This window comes from Spermophilus citellus, assembly GCF_964194105.1.
Source record: "Spermophilus citellus genome assembly, chromosome: 9".
NCBI classification, from domain to species: Eukaryota; Metazoa; Chordata; class Mammalia; order Rodentia; family Sciuridae; genus Spermophilus; species Spermophilus citellus.
In genome coordinates this window covers 26,453,632-26,461,846 of record NC_138191.1, presented here as the reverse complement: position 1 = coordinate 26,461,846, position 8,215 = coordinate 26,453,632, and the positions used below count along the sequence as shown (strand labels likewise).

Sequence of the window (8,215 nt, the reverse complement as noted above, 5' to 3'; positions counted from 1 at the left end):
TTATCCCATCCACACATCTAGAAGTGAGTCCATAAAACAAAAGACAACATGAATGTAAATGGTCTTAATTTATTCTACTGGCATTTGGCTTAAAATCATTATCTCTTTTGGGGCAATTTATCAAATATTTTAGGGTATTAAAGTAATAAACATATGAGCAAAATGGATCTCACTTTATTATTCAAATTGCTTTTGGATAAGTTTAGCAATAAAACTTTTGCAGAATTGCATTAAACTGCATAGCATTTTTGGTAGTATGGCCATTTTGACAATATTAATTCTGGCTATCTAAGAATATGGACGGGCTTTGCATCTTCTAAGGTCTTCCTCAATTCCTTTCTATAATGTTCTATTGTTTTCATTGTAGAGGTCCTTCAAAATATATATATATATATATATATATATATATATATATATATACACACACACACACACATACACACACACACACACACACATTTTGGGAAGCTATTGAGAATGCAATGCTTTTCCTAATTTCTTTTTCAGCTGATTCATCATTGGAGTATAGAAACATGATTGATTTATGGTTGTTGATGTTGGATCCTGTTATTTTGCTGAATCTGATGATGTTCTTCAAGAAATAGAAAAAGTAGTCATGAAAATCATTTGGAAAAATAAGAGGCCCAGAATGGCCAAAGCAATCCTTAGCAAGAAAAGTGAAACAGGAGGTGTCACAATACCAGACCTCAAATTGAACTACAGCAACAAAGATAACATGGTATTGACACCAAAACAGGCATTAATACCAATAGTATAGCACAAGAGAAAAACCTACAAAAATACAGTTATCACATACTAGACAAGGTGCCAAAAAACACAGTGGAAAAAAGATAGCCCATTTAACAAATGGTTCTGGGAAAACTGGAAATCCATAGTAGAGTGAAATTTAACACCTATCTCTCACCCTGCACAAAAGACACTCAAGGTGCAGAGCTCTCCACAGTTTTACAGCAGAAACCAGTGAAGACTTATCCTTCAAGAGGGGAGACCGGATCCTGATCCTTGAGCGTCTGGACTCCGACTGGTATCGGGGCAGACTGCACGACAGAGAGGGGATCTTCCCAGCAGTTTTTGTGCAGCCCTGTCCAGCTGAGTCAAAAAGTATGTCTGCCATATCACTGAAGGGGAGAAAGGCCAAAGCCTTGTATGATTTCCAGGGGGAGAATGAAGATGAGCTCTCCTTCAAGGCTGGGGATATAATAACAGAGCTGGAATCTGTAGATGACGACTGGATGAGTGGAGAACTAATGGGAAAATCTGGAATATTTCCCAAAAACTACGTTCACATTCTACAAGTCAGCTAAAGGTGAAGCTCCACTGTTCCCTGGCACGAAAACTTGCTTGAACTATCATTTTGACTATCAGATGTTTTTGCACTATTTTTTTAAGCAGAAAGAGAAATACCTGAGGTGTACATGATACACTAGAATTTTCTGAAAGCAGAAAACTTCTAGGTTTTGTAGCTAGCTTTCCTTCACAGTGGGAGTGTGCACATGGGCTAGGAAGACACCTGGAGGGATTAGCAAGGCAGATACACATATCCCCCCCCTCCCCCCAGGGAGAGTGTCTGGTGACGCAGCCGCATGGAGTGGCTGCAAACCCAAGTTGCACTTGGAGGTGTGTTTTAATCAGCACAAATGAATTAACCATGCTTCTTCATTTTTACTTTAGTTTAAAAAGAGGACGTTTGACATTCTACATGCTGTAACTATCAGGACATGGTTGGTAATCTCAATTTCATTTTTGATATTCAAATTATTTCTAACAGCCTGAGCACATTAGCCTTAGTACCAGGGCAGAGAGAGAGAGTTTATTAACTAGTTGGAGTATTTCTAAGCACATGGCAAAGTCAGCTCACACTCAGCAAATGCTCCTATGTAACTGCTTCCTCTTGGTCCAAGGAGCTGAAGGGGGTCAAAATTTGATGTATCTTAGTAAAAAAAGCCCAAACCATCCCCGAGATGCCTTGCTAATGCAGCTGACTCTTCCACACACATGCCATGGTTTTTCTTTGCTCAGTCTATGCTTTATGTTAACAGGGTTATTATAAAGCACATTCTCTGAATCTGCAATCATTCCTTTGACAATTACTGGTACCCAAAGGAAAATTCATTTTCTTTGCATTACCCCAGTAATATATAAAAGCTGTGTCTTGTTATGGTAGGACATTATGAATCACATAGAGCATCTTTGAATGCAGAGCAACTATTAAGATGAAAAACAGTGCCAAGCCCCCCACCACTCATTTATTCAAAATATAATCAGAATGAAAAATAATTTAAGAGGACTGAAGGCTGGTACTCTCCACCAGCCACGCCCCCTCCAGCTCTTCTCAGCACAATTATTAGAGTAAATAAGAAAACCACTTTCCTTTCATCCATTGTTATACATTGCAAAGCTTAAGATAAAAGTGGTTCTTCACATGACTGAATCAGTTACAGCTAATGGGCTAAAGCCAAATAGGTTGAAGACAATCTTCCAAACACATCAGTAGAATAGAATTTCTTGAAAATGTAAAACACTTTCCCAACAATGTTCATGACTTTCTTCTGTTTTTGAGAAGAATTTTATATGCTGGATCACTTTTGAGCCTCTGTCGTTTTCTCCCATTGCCCAAAAGCTGGGCAGCCAGTGATTGCACTTGACCTGAATGCCACGTGGAGTCTGGAAGGAAGTAATATTTACTTTGTCTTTGAGTGAAGTTTACCTCCAAGGTTTATGGTTACATTTGATTTTGGAGTATGGGAGCTGTGTTTTCTATGTTTGGGGTGAGGAAGAGAGTATAAAGAGAATTCTTGTCCAATTTCACTCAAAGGTCATTTAATGAGAAAGGGATGACTTTTAAACCATTATCCAAACTAAAATTCTCATTGGCAGCAAGCTGTACAACAGCAGGAAGGGGGCAGGGCTAGGGAACGGGACATGAGGTTTCTATCTTTGCCTGTGTAATTTTAACATATTGAAGATTCTGAAAACTTATCTCTTTTAGAGAAAAATATCCCCCTTAATGTTGGCCTTCTGTAAGCAGAATGATAAGTGCAATAGTTGTAAATCTACTTGACACTATAATAAACCGAACTGAACTTTTCCAAGCCCCCCCCCCCAAAAAAAAAAAAAGACACTCAAGGTGGATCAGAGTCCTAGGAATTAGAATGGAAACCCTGCACCTGCTGGAAGAAAATGTAGGCCCAATGCTCCAACCTGTCAGCTCAGGAAATGACTTCTTTAATGATACTTCTAAAGCACAAGAAGTAAAATCAAAAATCAATAAAAAGATGGCATCAAATTAAAAAGCTTATGTACAGCAAAGGAAACAAGAGCATGAAGACAGTATCTACAGAACTGGAGTAAATATTTGCCACCTCCTCAACAGATAGGGCATTAATATCCAGAATATACAAAGAACTCAAAATATTTAACACAAAAAACAAATAACCCAACCAATAAATGGGCAAATCAATATTGCACAATATTGTAAACATACTGAATCATCATGCATTGTGCATTTCAAAATTGCTAGGAGAGAAAACTTCAAAAGTTCTTGACACACACCCCCCCCACACACACACACCAAACCAACCAAAACAAAACAAAACAACAACAACAAAAAAACCACACGACAAAAAACCATGAGTATTTAAGTTAGTGAACAGGGGAATTAGCTTGATTTTGATTATTACTCCATCCACATGGTATTCATATTTCATAAACTTACTTTGTCTCCTACAAACATGTACAATTATAGCTTGTCAATTTATAATTTTAAAATGTTAAAAATGTAATGATTTTTAAATGGTTGACATCTATTTAAATCTATCATTGTGGATTGGACAATAATATACCTTGTTTTGGAGATGTATATTTGCAACCATGAAAATGTTTTACAAAATTAGGTAGATAATTGAATTTCAAAAAGCAATCCCTAAGAATCAAAAGCAAGATGATAGAAGTAACCCAAACATGAGTGAAGTTAGCGGCATAGCAACAAAGAGAGAAACAATACTGAGAGATTGTGAAATAGTAATTTGATTCTTTGTGCAAAATCTGGATTTTTTTTCTTTAAGACTCTTGGTGACCTACTGTTTGGGGTACTGGTGGCATTGCTCTGGGGCAGGTGAGGTAGTGTTTGGAGAAAGCAGAGGTGTGATTTTGTTGGTGACCATGAAAGAAGAATATTTCACCTGGTAAGAGGGTGCAGGAGTGTTTTATCTGGCTTTCTGTTGCTTTGCAGAAGGAAAGGAGGACATCCTTTATCACCCAGGAACAGAAGACTCCATCTTTTTCTATTTTCTCTCAAGTTATTTGTTGACATTTCTTTCTGTCTTTTAAAAGGGGAGATTCAGACAGGCACAGAAGCCAGGGAGAATGCCACATGAGGACAAAGGCAGAGTTCCAGGTGACACTTCTCCAAGCCAAAAAACACCTGACAGGGCAGCTGCCCTTGAAAGTGGAAGAGATGTGGAACAGACTCTCCCTCCTACCCTGCTGATGCTTTGGCTGTGAAATTTTGGCCTCCAGATCTAGGAGAGAACATAGTTGTCTGGCTGGAATCCTTTGTTGGGGTGGTCAAGGAAACTCACCCTCCCATGCTGAAGTGTACCTTAGACATTATTAGTCCAGGTAACTCCAGTGTTTTGGGGGGTCCCAGGCCCAGAGCTGAGTCAGGAACCAGAGGGCAGGCATATTATTTGGGAGGTGATCTCAGGAATGCCTTGTGGATGATATGGAATGGAGACAGGGAAGGGAAGAGTCAGGTACAGAGCACTGCTCCATGTGCTATCTCCAGGAAAATATGGGGCTCTGTCCTGCCAGGAACTGGAGGACAGAGGAGCAAGCCCCCAAGGGCCATGGCCAAAGATCAGGGTCCCCAGGATATTGGCCCATCAGTTCCTGTCAGTCCTCCTATCAAGTCTGCTTGCATGGGGGTAGTGGGTCATAGTTCTTCTGTCAGAGATTTTCATTCCAGGAGAATGCATCCTCATATTGTCATGTGGATGTCAAGGGCCATTCTGAGGTCCCGTCTGTGCAGGAGCTGATGTTTGCACATGTCAATCCTGAGCCCATCAGCACACAAAGCCAGAAGGTACAGATACAGGCAGAGTCTGGCCTTTGTGCAGCCCCTTCCTCTGTGAAGGTGACTCCTGAACTGGCTTCTCACCCAGGCAGAAGAGTCGGTGTGCTGGGCCATCACACCTGGGGTTCTGTACTGTATCAGACAAGTGAAGGGATTTGCAGATATAATAAAGCTCCTCTGTGGTGAGAACATTGGTGTCCCTTCTAAATTCCTGATGAAACTGAACCCCCATTGTGGTGGTATCAAGAGGTGGAGCCTTTGGAAGTGAAAGCTCTGAGGGCTCCACCCTGATAAATGGGATTAATGTTCCCATTAAAGACCTTCAAGGGCTGACTGGATCCCCTTTCTCTACTGCCATGTGAGGACTCCTGGGCCTTCTATGTGGAGTTGTCCTCACCAGGTGCTGATCTGCTGGCACCTTGACCTTGGCTCTCTAGGCTCCAGAATGGTGATGATGTGAACTATTTTGTTTATAAACTCTGTCTTAGGTATTTTGTTAAAGCTGCACAAATGTACTAAGACAATTACCTCCTTGACTGAGTTCAAGTTCATCAGAAGGTGATCATCCTAGATGGGTCTGACCTCATCAGGTATGTCATTTGAATGCCAGTCTAGCAGGGAGAAAGGGGAAGCAGTGGGGACTTTCTGCATTGATGGCTTTAAAAAGGCAAGCTGCCCTGAGTTCTGTGGCCCAAGTGAAATGGATTCTGCCAACAACCTGAAGAACCTGGAAGTGGAAACTTGCCCACCTCAGCTTCCAGATGAGAACAGGCCAGCCACAGCTGGATGTCATTCTTGTGAGAACTTATCAGACCTTTGCAGCTAAGCCATGCCCAGAGCCCTGACCTGAAAAAGCTGAGGTGACCAAAGTGTGTGTTCCTATGTTACATAACAGAGTTAACTCACACAGAGAGAAGTGGGAGACAGGATTTAAGAAAAACGTGCATTTTTATATTTATTCAGTAATACACATTTTGGATATGCATTAAATTTTTTAAAATTAGAAAATAATTAGTTAATAATCAGTTTAAAACTTTAGTGGGATGCCACTGAGAGATGTGTCAAATAAAAACTATTTATACACCTATTGAACAGGGCAGAATTTTGTTAATTGAAAAGGAACAAATACAGAGCTTGATGAGTTGAAGATTCTAGAAGCTCCCATGCTGTGTGTTCCCGTATTCATTATGTTATGGCACAGAATCCACATGCACTACCCTCAGCCTCAGTGGCGATGCAGCTGAGCCATGTCCTATAGACACTGCGTCTGCTAGAGGTGTGGCTGCATTTCTGCTTAGTGCCTGCTTCTGCAAGCAGTGGCTAGAGACCACCAACATTGCAGGGTTCATCTGTGAAGATGAATAAAGCCCCACAATGGTCATCCCCACAGAAAAGGTGTAAGGGGCTGCCTTGTGCACTGCCCGAGTGCTTACACCAGGCCGTACCTAGGCAAAGTAGCCCACTGAACACTCTGGAGAGCTTTCCTCCTCCTCCAGCAACCTTGGGATTGACCAGGTATTTGAGCCTCATGTAGGTAATCCAGGAAGATACAGGGATAAATAACAGAGGAGAGAGAAAGGAATTGGTGCACATAGAGAGGAGGTTGTCAGGCTGGCAGTGCAAGGACCTGGTGGTGATCCATTACCATGCAGCCATTACAGTTTGTTATAGAGGCTTCACCTGACACTTGGGCACAACCTACTTTTAGTGTAGTTTCTCAGCCAACCCCAGGTCCTCCCACCAGGTCAAATTTGCTTTTACCCAATGTTGGAGTTTGTGAATGCTGTCAAGATACAAGAGAGATGATCAACCAGTGTTTTAAGAAAACTGGACCTAGCTACTGTGATTAGGTGAATGCAAAAGCAATCCATGAAATTGATTCTTTATCCAAACTGTCCTACTATGGCCCTGTGGGCTGCTGCCACACTGGCCTGCAAACTCAGTATTGCAAAGTTCTAGGGGGGACTTTACACCTACAAAGGTTATTTTAAAAAACATTTTGTGCTTTGCAAAGAAAGCGCTTGGGCCCAGGCCACCTTATTTCTGCCTCCCAACTCTACCTCCAGGTTGAAGTTCCAGATGGCCCAGGAATCAGTAGGTCATTTTCCCCTGACATTCCTGTAAATCAAAACCACAGGGCCAGAGAAAAGTGAGCACATATTGTTGGTGTCCAATCTACACAATGTTCAGCACAGCATCTGGGTTCAGGGCAGTACTGTGGCCTTCACACTAGTGCCCTTCATGGATGTGACACCCCCTCTCCTTCACATGCAATTTTGCACATTAAGGAACATGACTTTAAATCAGGCATGCCTCAATGTTGATAAGGTGAGAGCTCTGTTGGCCTACCACTTGCCTCTTGGACAAAATCTGGGAACAACAGGGATATATGTCCCGTATTTTATAGAGCACAGATCACATTGCCCCTGAAGCTAAAGTTGTTGAGTTGGCCAAGAACCCCTGTAGCACAGAGAACCTGCATTTTGATGCTTTTTAAAGGACCACATGTTGACAGTGACTTAGATGGAAGGGACACACATAAACTTGAAACTGTCTGAGAGGTAAGGTGACAATCTTGCTAGGATTAAATGGAGACACATGAACCTCTCCTGAGGTCAACATGTGCATTGAACCTGTATTATTAGGCACCTTTCCCCTGTTGCCCACATCTTAACTTCATCATTCACCACAGACCTGACTTTTAAATTAGGCTATGGTCACAGGTACTAGGAATGAGGACTCTCCTGTGTCCTCTTTGGGGACACAACTCAGCTGAAATCTGAGATCCCTTTAAAAGATGCACTGAGAGGTCTGGGGTTGTGGCTAAGTGGTCGAGCACTGCCCTAGCATGTGCAAAGCACTGGGTTTGATCCTCAGCACCACATAAAAATAAATAAATATAATAAAGATATAAAAAATTATATAGAGAAAAAAATCCACTGAGATAGGCAGACTATGTGACCAGGACCTTCCAGGTTTCTCCTGACTGTTGCTCCCCTGCCTTCTCATGCAGAAAGAGATATGCAATGAGCAGAGTTCACCAAGGTCATGGGTCAGGAGGTAACAGCTCTGAGGCTGAGCTCCTTAAGTGTACAGACTGCTATCCTAGGCTTCTTTCTG

General features: G+C 41.7%; 1 long non-coding RNA gene across 1 annotated transcript; it reads left to right on the top strand.

Annotated features, from left to right (window-relative positions):
• The first annotated feature begins 953 nt into the window (after nt 1–953).
• On the top strand, nt 954–3,114 carry LOC308655389. The gene is made up of 2 exons (XR_014023462.1): nt 954–1,327; nt 1,693–3,114. It is a non-coding gene; the product is annotated as an uncharacterized lncRNA (long non-coding RNA).
• Nucleotides 3,115–8,215: the final 5,101 nt, after the last annotated feature.